The sequence below is a fragment of the Hyperolius riggenbachi genome, chromosome 7, assembly GCF_040937935.1.
Source record: "Hyperolius riggenbachi isolate aHypRig1 chromosome 7, aHypRig1.pri, whole genome shotgun sequence".
NCBI classification, from domain to species: domain Eukaryota; kingdom Metazoa; phylum Chordata; class Amphibia; order Anura; family Hyperoliidae; genus Hyperolius; species Hyperolius riggenbachi.
This window is the reverse complement of record NC_090652.1, coordinates 14261862-14282714: the sequence shown is the minus strand read 5'-3', so window position 1 is coordinate 14282714 and position 20853 is coordinate 14261862. Positions and strand designations below refer to the sequence as shown.

The 20853-nt window shown below is 49.8% G+C and overlaps 1 protein-coding gene across 1 annotated transcript in view; it reads left to right on the top strand.

Moving 5' to 3' along the window:
- The window catches only part of LOC137525342 (uncharacterized), a 244791-nt gene that overhangs the window by 153349 nt on the left and 70589 nt on the right, over window positions 1-20853 (top strand). The window lies entirely within an intron of this gene.

The following is a 20853-nucleotide window of genomic DNA, read 5'->3' as shown; positions in this document are numbered from 1 at the left end:
TTCTTGCTAGATGCACCTGGCAGCATATTATACAGAGTCCCGGGGCTCTTTCATGCTACTCAGCGCATTGGTTTGTAAAGCAAGTCCCTGAGCTGAGGTGGGATGATGGGATAAACATGGCTACGTGTAGTACTAAGCCTAATTTGTAATTGGTTGTGTTCTTCTTCTATTTATTCCATTGCAAGTGTTAAAGATGTAATTTAACCACTTAAGCCCGAGGGTTGTTTATTTTTTGCATTTGAGCAACTTTCACCTTCCATTCATTTGCCAATAACTTTATCACTACTCATCACAATGAATTGGTCTATATCTTGTTTTTTCCACCACCAATTAAGCTTTCTTTGGGTGATACATTTTGCTAAGAATTATTTTATTCTTAATCCATTTTAACAGGAATATTAAGAAAGAAATGGAAAAAAAAAACATTAGTTGTCAGTTTTTGGGCATTATAGTTTAAAATTAATTCATGCTACCGTAATTAAAACCCATGTATTTTATTTGCCCATTTGTCCCGCTTATTACACCATTTAAATTATGTCCCTATCACAATGTATGGCACGATATTTTATTTCGAAATAAAGGTGCATTTTTTTCAATTTGCGTCCATCACACTTAACAAGCCCATAATTTAAAAAATTATATTAATGTACTCCTTTGTCATGTTTATTTAAAAAGTTCAGACCCTTAGGTAACCATTTTTGTTTTTTTGTTTGTGTGTTTGTTTTTAATTGTAATTGTTTTTCTCCTTAAAAATTTTATTTGGGTAATTTGTGGTGTCAGAGGTAAACAGCTAATTTTAAATGTAAAATAATGCATTTGTTTAATAAAAAATAGATGTGGGTGTAGTTTCACTATTTGGCCACAGTCAAAAATCCCTGGAAGTGTACGATCAGGCTTCCAGGACGCATTAGGAGGACGGGAAACTTTTTGACAATCAGAAAAACGGCAACCTATGTTAAGAGGCTGTCGGTTTTTCTGCGGGGGGCTTCCATCTGTGAATGGGATCTATAATCCCATTCATTGATCGCTGAGCTGAGCTTATGGCCTGCAGCCCCACATCCTTTTCCTGACCATTGAGCCAGTGCTGCACCCTCTGGAAGGTCACAGCCGGGCTCCTGTCCATGCAGGTGGGCACACTGTGTGGGATGCCTTGTGCTTGCACCCTCTGGAAGGTCACAGCCGGGCTCCCATCTATGCAGGCAGGTACACTGCACGGGATGCCCTGTGCTTGCACCCTCTGGAAGGTCACAACCGGGCTCCTGTTCATGCAGGAGGGCACACTGCGTGGGGTGCCTTGTGCTTGCATCCTCTGGAAGGTCACAGCTGGGCTCCTGTCCATGCAGGAGGGCACACTGCGTGGGGTGCCTTGTGCTTGCACCCTCTGGAAGGTCACAGCCGGGCTCCTGTCCATGCAGCCAGGCACACTGCACGGGGTGCCCTTCTGGAAGGTCACAGCTGGGCTCCTGTCTATGCAGGAAGGCACACTGCGTGGGATGCATTGTGCTTGCACCCTCTGGAAGGTCACAGCCAGGCTCCTGTCCATGCAGGCAGGCACACTGAGCGGGATGCCTTGTGCTTGCTTTGAAGCACGGAGTCACTTGGGTTTCGCAGATACAAAGTCGAGTTTGTACAGCTCTGTGACACTGCAATGGCAAAAGGCATCCTGCATCTGCTCAGTGCTGCCACGCTTGTTCATGGGCGGGAGCACGGATAGACACACCCTTCCGCAAGTGCTTGTTGAGGAGGTTTGAGGGTCCCAGCACTTGATTGGTGGGGGGAGAGGTACGGGGATACTGATGTATGTACTCATTGGGGTGCTTTTTCCCTTCAGGTTTATTTTAATAAACTTGGTGCTTTATTCTCTGCTAATGTGGCATTATCATGAGTCATATCTTGTATTACCTGCCGTATGCAGCATGTGGGGTGCACGGGGCGCCCCCTACAGGTCAGAATTTCTGAGCATTTTAGGGGCCCGCAGATAATACTTCAAGGGTTGCTAAGAGTTTCAAAAATTGCCATGCAGGTTATGAACACATTTGCTTTCCAGGGAGTAGAGTGGGTGAAATGCTCAGTCCAAGGAGGAGATCTTCCGAGATGCCTCCTAAAAATCTTACTGTATGTCATGAGGGTATATTACTGTTATTTTTGCAAAAAAAGTGCTTGTATTTATTGACAGATGCAAAACTGAAAAAATACACCTTTATTTCCAAATAAAATTTTGTTGCCATATATTCTGATAGGGACATAATTTAAATGGTGTAATAGCCGGGACAAAGGTGCAATAAAAATACATGGGGTTTTAATTACAGTGGCATGTATTATTTTAAAACTATAATGGTTGAAAACTGAGAAATAATAATTTTTTCATTTTTTTTTTTTTTTATCTTATTACTCTCCTTATAATGCATTTAGAATTAAATAATTTTTAGCAAAACGTACCACCCAAAAAAAGCCTAATTGGCAAAAAAAAGATTATAGATCATTTTGTTGTGAAAAGTAGTGATAAAGTTATTGGTGAATGAAGGGGAGGCTCGCTGAAATGTGAAAATTGCTCTGGTCCATAAAGGAAAAAAACATTAGTGGTGAACTAGTTAAATCTTTTGTGCAACAAGCATCTGAATTTGACCTGCACCACACCGTCTTCTGCATATCTGCAGCTCAGACATGCAATGTAGACCCAGTGTGAGAACTTCCCTACAAATATGACTCCTGTTCGGGGTCCACCATCTAAGCAGCTTATTTTAGCTCTATATAATATGATAATGCCACCCTCAGCCAGCCCCTGTGCTGCCTCCTGCCGGACGGCCTAGGAGAGGGATGGAGGGGATATCTCAGAGGATGAGTGGGATTTGACACTGGAGCGAGTGACTAAAGCTACGTACACACACCTGATAGACTGCTGTACTTATACGCTATACACCGAGCCTACCTTATTCCGGTACCCCTATCCAAATGTAACAATAACAATAACTTTATTTATAGCTCCTTCTCTCCCATAGGACTCAAAGCGCTTAGGCTCTCTCAGATTCAGTAATTGGTAGTGGGATGAAGTATTAACACTGAGGAGAAAATTATATTTCTGCAATTGCCAAACTTAACAGGTGGGTTTTCAGTCTAGATTTAAACACATCCAGAGATGGAGTTGTCCTGAACTGCTGAGGTAAGGAGTTCCATAATGTAGGAGCAGCATGACAGAAGGCTCTGGCATGCAGCCTAACTGCCCCAAATGCTTTTTACACATAAAGTGGACCTGTCCTCAGGTTATTACATATTTGGCTTGATTCACTAAACCGTGATAACTCAAATATCACACCTTATCAAAGATATCACACCTTATTACAGTTAACATGCCTTATCAGAGTAGCACAGCGAGTGCTACAAACTTATGCCTGCTAATTGGCAATGGCACTCGTCCTGCCCTGAGCCCCTGTGGGTTTTTAGTGCTACTCTGATAAGGCGTGTTAACTTTGATAAGGTGTGATATTCACGGTTTAGTGAATCAAGCCCATTGTGCACTAGTCATCTATTTCCTCAATGACTATATGGGCTGCCCCAGAGGTGTGACTTCTTTATATATTTCCCTAATCCTTTACTGGAAAATTCCTGATACAATTTGCTATAGACGCGTCACATAGCTCGCTAACTCCTCAGCAAGTGTTGGAGACTTACCACAGCGCCATCGTGCACTGAGTGGGTCAGGTCTGTGAATCGGATGCTTCCCCTCCACAAGGCAGTATATCACCGCAGAGGTACCCAATCTAATGTGACCAAATCTGCTCTACCTGGATAAATTTCCCACACACTAAGTTATAATATATCCCCTATACTGAGTACCCATCACTGTTATTACTCTCCAGCTGACGTCCGAGCTCCTTCATGTTACTGGTGGCTATTTTGTATCCTCTAAGGCAACTGTTAATATTTATGGCTGTTATTTTTTTTATATCTGTCTAAAACTAGGCCACGTGCTTGACGTTTATATGTATCCTGATGTGCCTATTCCAGGCCTCTAATGTATCACCTGACACTTTGTTGTACTCTCTCACTAATGTGTATTTGCCTTACTTCTACAATAAACTTGGCTACTTTAAAAAAATGTTTTATGGTTGTAATTAATCATATTTCCTCATGGAAGATGCTCTTATCCTGTTCTTACTACATCATCATGTCTGTTACTCTATGTGAGGTTGTGTTCCCCTTTAGACTGTCATTAGCATTGCCTGGCGGGGGGACATCACACTACTATTTAAAATAGACCTGAACTCAGATCTTCCTCTCTGCTCTAAAAGATAAGCAACAGCATAATAACATTTAAAGAAAAACATTTTTTAATTACAGAGGATACAAATCCTGCAATTACTCTGCAGTGTGTCTACTCCCTGCTTTCTTTGTAGTAACCCAGGGTTATCATCCTTTGTTCACAAATTAGCTTTTCTGCAGAGGCAGTCGCTGACACAGCTGAGAGATCAAATACACTTGTCCCAGATAAGGATGAATTAGACAAGCTAAACTCTCTAAATACATACAGGGGGCATTTCACTCTGTTTTCCTTCTGTCCTTTGAAAGGAATTCAGGTCCACTTTAAGCAGACATCTGTTGAGTGTAATTAAGGCTGTGACTAAGAGCTCATTTCTGTCCGGCACATGTTATCTATTCCTTGATGTTCTGCTTTTATCAATAAAGACAATGTAAGTGCATCCTTGGTGAGCAGAGCGGTCTCCTGTGAAGGAATGTTATATATGAGTGTTGGCTGCTGGGACCTGGCTCCCCTCGGAAGGTATGGTGGCTGAGCGGTGTATGTACAGATACATGTACTACCTTTTATACTTACCTGAGACTTCCTCCAGCCCCATGCAGGCCTTGGGCTCCATCACTGTCCTCCCCAGCCGCTCCGTTCCTCCTCCGTCTCACCCGGTACATTTCCCAGCCGCCCTCCACTGCATCATACACAACTAATGCCAGTGAGGGCATGACAGGAGGTTGGTGTGGAGCTGCAAGCTCCGGGCACAGTACATAGGCATGCTGCCAGCTAGTGTAGGATTGCCCAGGTGCGATATCACGCTGATGAACTGTTGGCTAGTTACTGCAGTCACTAGGAAGCCCTGTTTTATAACAGAAGAGTACAGACAGTCACTGTATTTGGCAACTGTCCAATCGGCTGCTTGGGGCCTCACCCACAGCAGGGGCTGCCCTATCTGTGACTTGTATGGCCACCGCTCAAACACAGACCACAGATCAGTGCAACATGAACAGAGGGGAGAGCAGCGTAGCTACCAGGGAGTACACGTTGGATGTGGAAGTGAGGTCATTGCTCACTTCCTGCATTGGATGTGCGCTGCATGGTTACTGCGCTCCTCTCTTTGGATCACCACTGATCTGCAGGCCTGTGAGTGTTGGGGGTGGGGAGGCAGCTGGAAGCTACATACCCCCTCTGATACCAATGCCCTTTTGGGGTGATGGGGACACCTGCTACCTGTTACTATGGGACAAGGGGCCTCTGACTGGGGAAGGGTCACAAAAGCCTCAGCAGCACCCCTGTGCACCAATTTGCAAAATTATCTAATATCTTTGTTAAACATATTGGCGAGACAATAAAATAAAAACCAGGAGGGGGAGGGGAGGAGGGGGGCACAGGGCTGATAAAAATGATGGGGGTCGGAGTAGGCAATATTGGGCTATACTGCTCTGTAGAACGATAGAGCATACACCAGGATAGGAAACACTGCAACGTAGCAGTTCAGTTCATAACGGCACATCAGTATTCCATGGGCTTGATTCACAAAGCCGTGCAAACTGTTTAGCACGGGTGTGCTAAACAATTTGCACGTGAAATGCCGTTTGCGGACTTTTGCGCCCCCAAAAGTCCGAGATCGCGCAAATCGCGGAACTTTGCACGCGCAAAAGTCCGCGAACGGCACTTCACGTGCAAACTGTTTAGAACACCCGTGCTAAACAGTTTGCACGGCTTTGTGAATCAAGCCCCATATGTATACATAATGCTAATCAATACACAATTCATATGCCATACATTGTGAATAAATAAACAGGATGCCACATCAATATTCCAATCAATAATCATTCCATATGCCATATGTGGGGAATAAATAAACAGGACACCCACTAATAAACATACTGTACCTAGCAGATTTAGTTGATCTAACTTGTATAAGGGCTTTGCTATTTATATTCAAAGTCGGCCCATGTGTGAAACACACCAAGGACTGGTCCCAAAACTGACCCCAGTAGCAGGTGCAGCGGTGCGTCCGCCGGAGCACAAGCTGACTCTTCAAGCATTGCAAAGACCAGCACACTCTAAACCACAAATCCAAAGAAACTTGTGTTATTTGGAATATTTTTTCAGTAGATTGTGGTGACAACACATGTAGATAGCCAGGCATATAACACATCAGTCCATATCAAATGAGTCCATAGACCCTAAATTAGCACAACATCCGGCTACAAACAAAGCAAGGATAACATTAGAGATGTCGCGAACCTCCGATTTTCGCGAACTTCCGCGGAAGGTTCGGTTCGCGGAAAAGTTCGCGAACCGCAATAGACTTCAATGGGGATGCGAACTTTCAAAAATAGAAAAAATTATGCTGGCCACAAAAGTGATGGAAAAGATGTTTCAAGGGGTCTAACACCTGGAGGGGGGCATGGCGGAGTGGGATACATGCCCAAAGTCCCGGGGAAAAATCTGGATTTAACGCAAAGCAGCATTTTAAGGGCAGAAATCACATTGAATGCTAAATTGCAGGCCTAAAGTACTTTAAAACGTCTTGCAGGTGTATACATCAATCAGGGAGTGTAATTAGAGTACTGCTGCACACTGACACACCAAACTCGCTGTGTAACGCACCGCAAACAGCTGTTTGCGTAGTGACGGTCGTACTGGACTGGTGTGCACCGTGGCCAGAGTGTAGGCCGTGGCGTTTTTCAAGCCCATATGGTCGCCGGGCTGTGGTAGCTCAATGATAGAACAACAGTGACTGTCCAGCTGATCAAATTTGGCCTGACCACAATGAAGCAACGACCTTATTATCTTATGTGTGCCACCCCCACCCGAGACACTCAAATAGCCGGCGGTCATTGCTTCATTGTGATGCGCAAGCCCCTTCAAGGTAATGATCATGAAGGGGAATGGGCACATGTACATGCCTTTTGTTTTGTTGTTGCAGCCGCCCGCAGTGCAGCCAGAAAAATTAGGCAGGCATGTACACGCACCAGAAAAATTAGTGTAGCGGCCGCTGCTAGCAGCGGCCTTAAAAATTCAGGAATCCGCCTAGAGTCCTGGACCCTGTTGGTGGTGGCGGAGAAGGCAGTCAAGCGGCCTGCAGGCAGAGATGCTGTGTGTGGGGACTGACTTAGTCTTCGGTCGTGCAGTAGCCCTCCGGGATCCATTCCTCATTCATCTTGATAAAAGTCAGGTACTGAACACTGTCGTGACTTAGGCGACTTCTCTTCTCAGTAACTATGCCTCCAGCTGCACTGAAGGTTCTTTCTGACAGGATGCTTGCGGCAGGGCAAGAGAGAAGTTGTATGGCAAATTGGGACAGCTCTGGCCACAGGTCAAGCCTGCGCAACCAGTAGTCCAAGGGTTCATCGTCGCTTTTCACAGAGTCTACATCCACACTCAAGGCCAGGTAGTCGGCTACCTGCCGCTCCAGGCGTTGTTGGAGGGTGGATCCGGAAGGATTATGGCGAGGAGTTGGACTAAAGAACGTCCGCATGTCCGACATCACCCTGAGATCGCTGGAGCGTCCTGTCCTTGCCTGCGTGGACTTGGGAGGAGGAGGGTTACTGCCAGTGGTACCTTGATTGCGTTTTGCAGCCACATCACCCTTAAATGCATTGTAAAGCATCATCGACAGCTTGTTCTGCAAGTGCTGCATCCTTTCCGCCTTTTGTTGAGTTCCTAAGAGGTCCGCCACTTTGTGCCTGTACCGAGGGTCTAGTAGCGTGGCCACCCAGTACAGGTCATTCATCTTGAGTTTTTTGATACGGGGGTCCCTCAACAGGCTGGACAACATGAAAGAGGACATCTGCACAAAGCTGGATGCAGACGTACTCTCCATCTCCTCTTGCTCTTCCTCAGTGACGGGACGCAACTCCTCTTCCTCCCCCCAGCCACGAACAATACCACGGGAACGTGGAGCAGCAGAAGCCCCCTGTGACGGCTGCCGCTGTTGTTCTTCTTCCGCCGCCTCTTCCTCCTCCACAGAAACACCTTCCTCATCATCACCATCATCAGAGTCTGACTCCTCTCCTTCCCCACACGACTCCTCTTCTTCCTCCTCCTCCTCCCCCCTCTGTGCTGCCGCAGGTGTTGTGGGAACATCGGGTTCGTGTGTAAATGGCTCCCACGACTCCTGCTGCCGTAACTCTTCTCGTTCACGCTCCTCCACAGCTGTATCCACCACTCTAGGCACGGCACGCTCCAGGAAGTAGGCGTAGGGGATCAAGTCGCTGATGGTGCCCTCATCGCGACTCACCAGTTTGGTCACCTCCTCAAAGGGCTCCATGACCCTGCATGCATTTCGCATCAGTGTCCAGTTGTTGGGCCACAACATCCCCATCCTCCCAGATTGTGTCCTTGTACTGTAATGATACAGGTAGTGGGTGACGGCTTTCTCCTGGTCTAGCAGGCGAGAGAACATCAGCAGGGTGGAATTCCAGCGAGTCGGGCTATCGCAAATCAGGTGTCTCACCGGCAAGTTGTTTCTACGCTGAATCTCCGCAAAGCATGCCATGGCCTTGTAAGAGCGCCTGAAATGCCCACATAACTTCCTGGCCTGCTTCAGGACGTCCTCTAAGCCTGGGTACTTGTACACAAATCTTTGCACGACCAGATTCAGCACATGTGCCATGCAGGGTATGTGTGTCAGCTTTCCCAAATTCAACGCAGCAATCAGATTGCTGCCGTTGTCACACGCCACGTTGCCGATCTCAAGCTTGTGCGGGGTCAGCCATTGCTCCACTTGTTTGTTAAAAGCAGCCAGGAGAGCTGCTCCAGTGTGACTCTCCGCTTTCAGGCAAGACATGTCTAACACTGCGTGACACCGTCGTACCTGGCATGCAGCATAGGCCCTAGGGTGCTGGGGCTGTGTAGCTGGAGAGGAGATCGTGGCACCAGCCAAGGAAAAGGAGGAGTATGACGACAGCGAAGCGGTGGTAGCAGGTGGAGAGGAGGTGGCTGGAGGCCTGCCTGCAAGCCGTGGAGGTGTGACAAGTCGGTCTGCTGCGCAGCCACGTACTCCCTGCCTGCTGCCATCAGTCACCAGGTTGACCCAATGGGCTGTGTATGTAATGTAGTGGCCCTGCCCGTGCTTGGCAGACCAGGCATCCGTGGTCAGGTGGACCCTTGACCCAACGCTGTGTGCCAGAGATGACATCACTTGCCTCTCAACTGCACGGTATAGTTTGGGTATGGCCTTTTGTGAAAAATAATTGCGGCCTGGTATCTTCCACTGCGGTGTACCAATGGCCACAAACTTACGGAAAGCCTCCGACTCCACCAGCTTGTATGGTAATAGCTGGCGAGCTAATAGTTCCGCCACACCAGCTGTCAGACGCCGGGCAAGAGGGTGACTGGCAGACATTTGCTTCTTCCGCTTAAATACTTCCTTCACGGACAGCTGGGTACTGCTGTGGGCAGAGGAGAAGGAACCGCTCAAGGGAAGAGGCGGTGTGGAGGAGGGTGGCTGTGAAGGTGCAAGGGAGAAAGTGGATGAAGACGATGCACCTGAAGGAGGAAGAGGAGAAGGAGGGTGGCTTGTCTTTTGAGGGGTGCTGCTTTTCCTCAGGTGTTCTTGCCATAGCTGTTTGTGCCTTCTCTCCAGGTGCCTTTGTAAGGCACTTGTCCCTACATGAGAGTTGGCCTTTCCACGGCTTAATTTTTGCTGGCAGAGACAACAGATGGCTTTGCTCCGATCTGAGACACACACGTGAAAAAATTTCCAAACCGCTGAGCCCCCCTGGGCTGATGGCGCTACGGTGGCATCAGCAGCTGACATTGAAGGGCATGTGTGCTGGCTGGCCATAGCTGGCGATACATGGCGCTGGACACTGCCCCCAGCTGTTTCTGAGGACGAGCTCCCTCTGCTTCTATCATGGAGTCGTCTCCTCCTACTCCTCTCTGACTCCTCCTCTGAACTGTCCCCCTGGTCATCTCCTCTACCGGGAACATATGTGGTATCCGTATAATCGTCATCATAATCCTCCTGGCCAGCTGTGCTTTCTTCAGACACCTCCTCAAGTGCACCAACTTCAGGTGGTCCACCATCATCCCCATCCACACACGTTACGTCCATATTATCGCCACCTAACTCAGACGTATGAGGTGGTGTACCTGCGCCTTCTTGTTGTTGTGGCAGTAGTGGCTGGGAATCAGTAATTTCACCACCACCACCAAATAACTCCTGCGAAGTGTCAAATGCAGCGGATGTGGTGCTTGTTGTAGCGCTGGTGGCTGCGGGAGATGAGGTGTTCTGTGTTAAATACTCAATCACCTCCTCACGATTTTGGGAAGTGATGGCACGTGCCTTCTTCTGAGCACTGTATTTTGGGGCAGGTCCGCACGAAATCAGAGAAACACCACCTCGCACAGACCTGCCGGTGCCTTCCTCTGGGCCTGCCTCTACCTCTTCCTCTACCTGGTTTGTCCATTTTGTCCATCTCGGAGGGATGCTAGCTATATGCAGTGAGGTGGGTTCTCACTCAACACAACCGGTAGTTAGATGCAGTGAGGTGGCCAGGTGGGTTCTCACTCAACACAACAGGTATTTAGATGCAGTGAGCTGGGTTCACTCAACACAACGCTAGGTATATGCAGTGATGAGGTGGGTTAAGTATACACAACAGGTACTGGGTAGTTAGATGCAGTAAGCTGGGTCCACTGAACAGTAAAGGTACTTAAGATGCAGTGAGGTGGGTTCTCACTCAACACAACCGGTAGTTAGATGCAGTGAGGTGGCCAGGTGGGTTCTCACTCAACACAACAGGTATTTAGATGCAGTGAGCTGGGTTCACTCAACACAACGCTAGGTATATGCAGTGATGAGGTGGGTTAAGTATACACAACCGGTACTGGGTAGTTAGATGCAGTGAGCTGGGTTCACTGAACAGTGAAGGTACTTAAGATGCAGTGAGGTGGGTTCTCACTCAACACAAGCGGTAGTTAGATGCAGTGAGGTGGCCAGGTGGGTTCTCACTCAACACAACAGGTATTTAGATGCAGTGAGCTGGGTTCACTCAACACAACGCTTGGTATATGCAGTGATGAGGTGGGTTAAGTATACACAGCAGGTACTGGGTAGTTAGATGCAGTGAGCTGGGTTCACTGAACAGTGAAGGTACTTAAGATGCAGTGAGGTGGGTTCTCACTCAACACAAGCGGTAGTTAGATGCAGTGAGGTGGCCAGGTGGGTTCTCACTCAACACAACAGGTATTTAGATGCAGTGAGCTGGGTTCACTTAACACAATGCTTGGTATATGCAGTGATGAGGTGGGTTAAGTATACACAGCAGGTACTGGGTAGTTAGATGCAGTGAGCTGGGTTCACTGAACAGTGAAGGTACTTAAGATGCAGTGAGGTTAGTTCTCACTCAACACAACCGGTAGTTAGATGCAGTGAGGTGGCCAGGTGGGTTCTCACTCAACACAACAGGTATTTAGATGCAGTGAGCTGGGTTCACTCAACACAAAGCTAGGTATATGCAGTGATGAGGTGGGTTAAGTATACACAACAGGTACTGGGGTATATGCAGTACTGGGTAGTACAATGTGCAGCTCCCTGTCACACACAAATGTAGTCACTGAATGTACTGGGCTGCTGGCAGTGGCACACACACTATCAATTAGCAATGCTGTGCATGCAACAAATGTGTCAGTTTGACACACAGAAAAAAAAAAAAGTACAGGATGAGCTCTGACAAGAGCTGTTGCTGGGTGCTATAAAAGCAATAACAATCAGTCAGGAGCAAGCAAAGCAGCCTAGAACCTAACTACTCTGTCCCTAGGAGAAAAAGTCTGCAGCAGCTGTCCCTTTCCTCTCACTAGCAGGCACACGAGTGAGTGTAATGGCCGCCGGAGGCTGCCTTATATAAGGGGGGGGTGGGGCTCCAGGGCTTAGTGTAGCCTGAATGGCTACAATGTGCCTGCTGACTGTGATGCAGAGGGTCAAAGTTGACCCTCATAGTGCATTATGGGGCGAATTGAACTTCCGCAAAAGTTCGCCTGGTGCAGGCGAACGCGAACCCCCGAAGTTCGCCTGGAACCGTTCGCCGGCGAACCGTTCGCTACACCTCTAGTTGACATATAGCAGCAGCGTTCATATTGCAGATCCTGGTCTCAGGCAGTACATGTGTCACCTGGGGGGACAGACACCGGCCAGGAGCTGCATCAGACAAAGACAGTTTCCCAAAAAGTTTCTTATCCCCAAAAGTTTCGAGATATGTGATAGTAAATTCAACAAGCGTTTTGCAATAATGTCAGAGCCGTTTTCGCTCATCTCTGCCCTGGACATCTGTACTTGCTGCTCAGTCTCACACACATAATGTTACAGTAAGGCTGGGAGCACACTGGGGGTACCATGAGTCTTCTGCCATGTGCATCTCTGTGTTTTTCTCCACATTTTGCATGTTTGTATGTGTCTGAGTTTGTATTTTTCATACATGTTATGTTTTTATTTTTCATTTTTTTCTTTAGAATCTGCCTTTTTTTTAAATTAAAGAATACAGTATCATGTTATAAAAAAAAAAAAAGGAATGCAAAACACATGCATTTTTCTCCATAGGAAAGCACAATATGGGGCTGATTCATGAAGCTGTGTTGCTATAGCAGCGCGAGCTCCATGATCAGCACTGCACTCTAAATTGAAGGCCGCATGCTACGCTCGCTCTTGAAGTGTAAGGAAGTTATGCGTTCCTTAAAATGCTTCTCTGCATCAGGGATGCTCGGATGTGCCTCATCCACGAATTCGGAAATCCGCGTGGTTGCAAAAAAAAAATCCGCATTCGGGATTTTCGTCCGCGTCCACGCAACCACGCGGATTTTTTCCCGTGAATGGCGTAATCACGCGCGGATTCACGCCCGGAGGCGGATTTTCTTTTAACGTTAATAACAAAGCCCCCATACATGCTACAGTCCCCCAAATAGCATGGATTATCGAGGTGATAAGGGGCAACATAACTTCAACATAAAAAATTCCCCCCAAAAATTTTTTTCTAGAGAAAATGGATTTTAAAGTGAAATCAACACTTTAAATGGGGCTATTAATTGGTAATAAGTGGTTTTAAAAAGGGATATACGCGTTAAGCAGTCAAAGAGGTGAAGGCGAGTTCCAATGGCACTTGGCGGCGAAGGTACCGCTGGAGGAGGATGAGTGGCTGACGGCGAAAAGGCTCCAGAGAGGTTTTTGTAATTTTTTTTTTTTTTTTTGCAGCAATTAGCAATGACATCGCAGCAGAGTTGTCAGTGGACACGGGCAGTGTGAACGCAGAGTGCAGTGGTGGTAACGACTGAGTCAGGAGAAGGACTATGCGGGCGGTCAGTTCAGCAGCACAGAAGGACGGGTCTACATGAAAAGGGCGCCGGTAAAAAAGGGCGCCTGGTGGAGCCCATATATATACCAACTTCGGCTACAAAAAAGGCGCCTGGTGTAGCCCATATTAAGTTCGGCTACAAAAAAGACGCTTGGTGTAGCCCATATAAAAACTTCGGCTACAAAAAAACCAAGGCGCCTGGTGTAGCCCATATAAAAACTTCGGCTACAAAAAAACTCTGGGATGTGTTAATTACGATTCCCCCTCCAGGCCGCCATGGATAGTGGGGGAATGAAATAATTCGGCTTCCAGCGCTTGTAGCCCATATACAAACTTCGGCTAGAAAAAAACTCCGGGATGTGTTAATTACTATTCCCCCTCCAGGCCACCATGGATAGTGGGGGAATGAAATAATTCGACTTCCAGCGCTTGTAGCCCATATACAAACTTCGGCTAGAAAAAAACTCCGGGATGTGTTAATTACTATTCCCCCTCCATGCCGCCATGGATAGTGGGGGAATGAAATAATTCGGCTTCCAGCACTTGTAGCCCATATACAAACTTCGGCTAGAAAAAAAAAAGTCAATAATATGGGCTACAGAGGGGCAGCTTACTGTAGCCGAAAAAAATATGGGCTACAAAGGGGAGCCCGCTTGTAGCCGAAAACCTTGTAGCCGAAAAAATATGGGCTACAAAGGGGAGCCCACTTGTAGCCTATATCAAAACTCGGGCGCCCTTTTCTACACCTTGTAGCCCATATTTCCAGAAATAACATTGATGTCTATGGCGGCGCCCTTTTCATACAGGCAGCTCGGGCGCCCTTTTCAACCGATCCCCAGAAGGACCACGGCAACATACTGGTGGTAGTAGTAGCAGCACAGCGTCATAGTGCTGGCCAAAAAATTAAATGCACCCGGTGACCCGGGCAGTGTGAACGCAGAGTGTAGTAGCGACTGAGTCAGGAGGACAAAGCGGGCGGTCAGTTCAGCAGCAGCACAGTAGTAGTAGCACAGCGTCATAGTGCTGGCCAAAAAATTAAATGCACCCGGCGACCCGGGCAGTGTGAACGCAGAGTGTAGTAGCGACTGAGTCAGGAGGACAAAGCGGGCGGTCAGTTCAGCAGCAGCACAGTAGTAGTAGCACAGCGTCATAGTGCTGGCCAAAAAATTAAATGCACCCGGTGACCCGGGCAGTGTGAACGCAGAGTGTAGTAGCGACTGAGTCAGGAGGACAAAGCGGGCGGTCAGTTCAGCAGCAGCAGCAGCACAGTAGTAGTAGCACAGCGTCATAGTGCTGGCCAAAAAATTAAATGCACCCGGTGACCCGGGCAGTGTGAACGCAGAGTGTAGTAGCGACTGAGTCAGGAGGACAAAGCGGGCGGTCAGTTCAGCAGCAGCAGCAGCACAGTAGTAGTAGCACAGCGTCATAGTGCTGGCCAAAAAATTAAATGCACCCGGCGACCCGGGCAGTGTGAACGCAGAGTGTAGTAGCGACTGAGTCAGGAGGACAAAGCGGGCGGTCAGTTCAGCAGCAGCAGCACAGTAGTAGTAGCACAGCGTCATAGTGCTGGCCAAAAAATTAAATGCACCCGGTGACCCGGGCAGTGTGAACGCAGAGTGTAGTAGCGACTGAGTCAGGAGGACAAAGCGGGCGGTCAGTTCAGCAGCTCAGAAGGAGGACCATGGCAACTTAATGGTAGTAGTACCATAACACCAAAAAATTAACCAAGGTAGGCACTAGGCAGGTAGTAAATGTCTTTATAAAGGCAGGCATAGTTAACAACAGCACATGCAGCAGCCACTTCATGTCCCCCTGTGTCCGACAATAGGGGCCAGAAACTCACCTTCCACCCAAGCCTGGTTGATTTTCAGGAAGATGAGTTTGTCCACAGAGGCGTGGGAGAGCCGAGAGCGCTTCTCTGTGACCACGCCACCGGCCGCACTAAAGCATCTCTCTGAGAGGACACTGGAAGGAGGGCAGGATAGGAGTTCCAGGGCGTACTGGGAATGCTCGCTCCAGATGTCCAGTCTCTTGACCCAGTACTCCAAGGGGTCCACGGGGCTGTCGGTGTCATTGAGCCCGCTGGATGACCCCATATAGTCAGACACCATGGTGGTCAGTCGTTGCTTGTGCTGGTTGGTGGTGGATGCTGTGGCGGGCACCTCTGTTCTGGGCTGCTGCACTGCATACAGGCTCTTGCTTAGGCTCTTCAGGTCTCCGGGGTGCCAGTTGCTGCTGCTGCTGCTGGTGGTTGTTGTTGTGCTGCTAGTGGCAATGGCAGGCACCTCTTGCTGGCTTGGCAGAGCAGTTACAGTGGGGGTGGAAGGCTGGGGGAATGCTTCCAGTAGTCTGCGCACAAGGGCCTCCTTCAACTCCCTTGTGCGTTGCTCGGTGGTGGATGGCGTCATTAAGTCTCCCAGCTTCCCCTTCAGACGGGGATCAAGCATCAAGGTAATCCAGATGTCCTCCCTTGAACGCATCTGGATCACCCGGGGGTCCCTGCGAAGGCAGCGCAACATGTGCACAGCCATGGGAAACAAGTGGGCCCTGCCAGCAAGATCTCCCTCGTCCTCGCCATTGTCCCATAACGCATGCCTGTCCTCTTCCTGTGCCATGTCGTTGTCCTCCTCAAACCGCCATCCACGTACAACGCCTGCTGCACTCTGCTCCTCCTCCTCCTCCTCATTCAGGTTAGGGACCTCCAACTCTTCCACTACCTGCTGTGAGCCCTCCTCTGAGCTGGACTGTGCTGCCATCTGCTCCTGTTCTTCCAACTGCCTCAGGGCTTCATCCCCACGCTCAATTAAATTGTCCATTGCCTGCTCCAGTAGACAAACCAAGGGCACCCACTGGCACACAGAGGCCCGCTCCTCACTGACTATCTTGGTTGCCTCCAGGAAGGGACTCAGCACCAGGCATACTTGCTGCATCAGTGTCCACTGAGTGGCAGTAATCATGGGGACCTGCTGGTTGCTGGGGACACTTGGGTCTAGCATGTAGGCCCTAAGAGCCAGCCTGTGCTGACACAGCCGCTCCAACATGGCCAGAGTCGAATTCCAGCGAACTGGCATGTCGATGATCATCCGGTGTTGTGGCCTTCCATACTGCTGCTGTAAGGTGGACAAGAGTGCAGAGGCAGTGGCTGACAGGCGGAAAAAGCGTACCACCGCCCGGGCATCCTGCAGCAGCTCGCTCATCCCCTGGTAGGTGCGCAAGAAGCGCTGCACCACAAGATTGAGCACGTGGGCCAAGCAGGGGATGTGCTGGAGGTTTCCCTGCTGCACTGCTGCCACCAGGTTGGCCCCGTTATCGGCTGCCACATACCCCACTTCCAGGCCTCTGGGGGTCAGCCACCTCCGCTCCTGCTTCCTGAGGGCGGCCAGGACGTTGGTGGCCGTAAGCCTCTCCTTCCCCAGGGTCACCAATTTTAAAAGGGCTTGGCAGTGCCGAGGCTTGGCACTGCTGCTGCCGAGGCGGGCTTGCTTTCCGGGTGCTGAGGGAGTGTCGTGACAGGACCCTTCTGCATCCCCCCTGATCCCGCGTGGTGGCACCACTAGCTGGGCTGATGCGCTCTTGTCCTCCCTCCCTTCCATCAGTGTCACCCAGTGGGCCGTAAAGGACAGGTAGCGACCTGTCCCAAATCTGCTACTCCACGAGTCCATGCTCACGTGGACCCGCTTGCCCACAGAGTAGTCCAGGGAACGGGCCACGTTTTCCACCGCAAACTTGTGGAGTGCTGGGATCGCGCTCCTGCTGAAATAGTGGCGACTGGGGACTTGCCACTCGGGGATGCCAAATTGGAGCAGCGTCCGCATGGCGCTCCCCTCCTGCACCAGGGAGTAGGGAAGCAGCTGTGATGCCATGGCCCGGGCCAGCAAGCCATTTAGTTTGCGGATCCGCCTGTGGCTTGGAGGCAGAGGCTTGGTCAGACCCTGAAAGGTGTCGCTCAGCAGGGTCTGACGACGCTGGGATGCAGGGGAGACAGAGGAGAGAGACGAACACTGGCTGCCAGCCTCAATGTCTGTGTCCTGAGCAGCCGAGGTGGAAGAGCGCTTGCGTGCTACTACTGCTGCTGCTGCTGTGGGGGATTCACGACCCTGAGGGAGGGATGATGCTGCTGCGCTGGTGGGCCTTCTGCTCTCAGGAACCCCTGCCAGCAGTGCCTGCTTCCTCTTAAAGTCCGCATACTCGCGGCAGTGGCGGCTTCTCAGGTGGCCCTTGAGGGATGAGGTACCCATCTTGCTCAGACTTTTCCCACGGCTCAATCTTTTGCTGCATAACCTGCACACCGCATACCTTTTGTCATCAGTACATTCCTCAAAGCAATCCCACACTGGTGACTTTAATTTACTGCGGCCCCCACTAGCAGAGGGTGCAGCGGAGCAATGTGTGGTAGTAGTTGCCGGGGGTTGCATGGTGGTGGTGCCGGCTGAAGCAGTGTCCTCTCTACTTCCTCCACGCCCACTGCTGCCGATGCCCCTGCCCCTGCCTGACATATGGCGATATCCTTGCCTAGGCCGAGGTGACTCGTCATCCTGCTCTGACCATTCTTCCATGGACTTAGCAGGCTGCACATAGTTAGGGTCCACAACATCATCATCAGCAGCATCATCATAATCCAGCTCTTCATCTGACTCCCCCGCCTCCTCTTCTGTCCCTACATCCCCAGACACAGACCCCTCTTCTTCATCACCAGAACTCAACAACGCTTGTGATTGTGGCCCGATCTCAATCTCTGCCACATCAGTCCCCAGTAAGTCCTGTGCTTCTTGCATCAGCAGGTTCCCAGATGCCGGACTGAGGGACAGAACGCTGTCATCCTGGGAGGGCTGCTGACCAGTGGGTGCTGGGGTGGATGTCACAACAAGCGTGGGATGTTGGCTGCTGCTGCTACTGCTTGGAGTGGTGCTCACAGTAGAGGTCTGGGAGGAAGTCATGATGTCCATGAGTACGTCAGGTTCCATTTGCTCAACCACCACACGGGGACCAGAAACTTTAAAATATTTGGACAATGGCGTCCGCTGACTCGGCCCAGGCTTTGCTGCCCCCTTTTCTGCTGCATCACGACCACGTACAGCTGGGCGTCCTCTCCCTGGACGTGGAGCAGTCCCAGAAGTGGCTGAGGCAATTGAACTCCCTTTCCTCTCACCCCGCGAAACCCTGCCAGACATGTTGCTAGTAATGAATCACTGGATGCAGTGGGCACAGTACAAGGTCACTGAAGGATGCAGTGGGCACAGCACAAGGTCACTGAAGGATGCAGTGGCCACAGTACAAGGTCACTGAAGGATGCAGTGGGCACAGCAGTGGGCACTGGATATACAACTAGGTCACTGAAGGATGCAGTGGCCACAGTACAAGGTCACTGAAGGATGCAGTGGGCACTGGATATACAACTAGGTCACTGAAGGATGCAGTGGGCACAGTACAAGGTCACTGAAGGATGCAGTGGGCACAGCACAAGGTCACTGAAGGATGCAGTGGCCACAGTAAAAGGTCACTGAAGGATGCAGTGGGCACAGCAGTGGGCACTGGATATACAACTAGGTCACTGAAGGATGCAGTGGCCACAGTACAAGGTCACTGAAGGATGCAGTGGGCACAGCAGTGGGCACTGGATATACAACTAGGTCACTGAAGGATGCAGTGGCCACAGTACAAGGTCACTGAAGGATGCAGTGGGCACAGCAGTGGGCACTGGATATACAACTAGGTCACTGAAGGATGCAGTGGGCACAGTACAAGGTCACTGAAGGATGCAGTGGGCACAGTACAAGGTCACTGAAGGATGCAGTGGGCACAGTACAAGGTCACTGAAGGATGCAGTGGCCACAGTACAAGGTCACTGAAGAATGCAGTGGGCACAGCAGTGGGCACTGGATATACAACTAGGTCACTGAAGGATGCAGTGGGCACACAAGGATGTCACACTGTGTAATGAGATGCTCATATGCCAGCGAGCGAGCAGTGGGCACTGGGCACGGCACAAGGTCACTGACAGAATGAATGAACAGCGCTGGCAGAGAGTGGCGGCGCTGGCGGTGTGACTGGCTGCCTGCAAATAGTACAAGTGTATAACTGTCACTGGAATATACAAGTGAACACTGCAGCTGCACTAACCTGCCTGCCTGCACTCTACACACAGATAATCCCTACTCCCACTACACTGCAGCACTGAACCTGCCTGCACAGCACTACACACAGTTAAATAATCACTAGACTCCCACACTCCCACTACACTACACTGACTACAACTAACTACAGCAATCACTCACTGACTAGCTAACTGTGTACAGTATAAGAGCAGTGTTAGCAAAAAAAAACGCTTTGTTTTTAACACAATAAATGCACTTGCTCAAACAACAATGGCCTGGAGATAATCCTCTCAGCACCACAGTCTAGTAGCAAGGACAGAGCTTTTCCATCATGGCCGCCGCTTTATATTCAGGAGGGGAGGGCATAGCTCCCCTCCTGTGATTGGTTGCTAGGGCCTGGCTGGGGCACTCTGATTGGCCTGCAATGTGTCACTTCCGCATAGTTTGACGCATTTCCGCAAACCACGACTTCAGCCCCGGGTTTCACGAGCGTGAATGCGGATTTCTGTCCGCATTCACGCGAAGCCGAAGTAGATTTTCGTGGTTGAAAATCTATTCACGGCTTAGCGTGTCCGAGGCGGAATGCGTCAAAATGGTCGTGAATCCACGCGTAAGCGTGATCACGACCTGGCGGTGAGCACCACTGCTCTGCATTATGAGATTTTGTATGTGTCTGTGGTTGAGTTTGCTATTTTCATGCATCCACCGCCCACATACAAAACCTCATGAAGTCCTGCAACTTCCACCTCCGCAACTTCTGCAAGATCCGCCCTTTCCTGACCTCTGTCTGTCACCACCAGACTCCTCATCCATGCCCTCATAATTTCCCGCATTAACTACTGCAATGCCCCTCTGTCTGGTTTCCCTATGACCCAAATTGCCCCGTTACAGTCCATCATGAATACGGCAGCCAGAATCATCCACTTCTCCCTTCGCTCCACCATGTCAGCTCCCCTCTGTGACTCCCTCCACTGGCTTCCTATCCAGCACAGAATCCGATTCAAGATGGTGATGATTTACTGGTGCTTTAAACCCGCAGCTGAATGCTGAACTCTGGTCCCCTACCTTTCGTGTCCTTACCTCTCCCTCTAGATTGTAAGCCTTTGGCAGGGTCCTCCTCCTTGTGTCTCCTACCTGATCACGCACCTCCATCAACCTACACCCATCCTATGGATCTGAGTGAACACAACTTACCTAATCTTCATGCACCCAT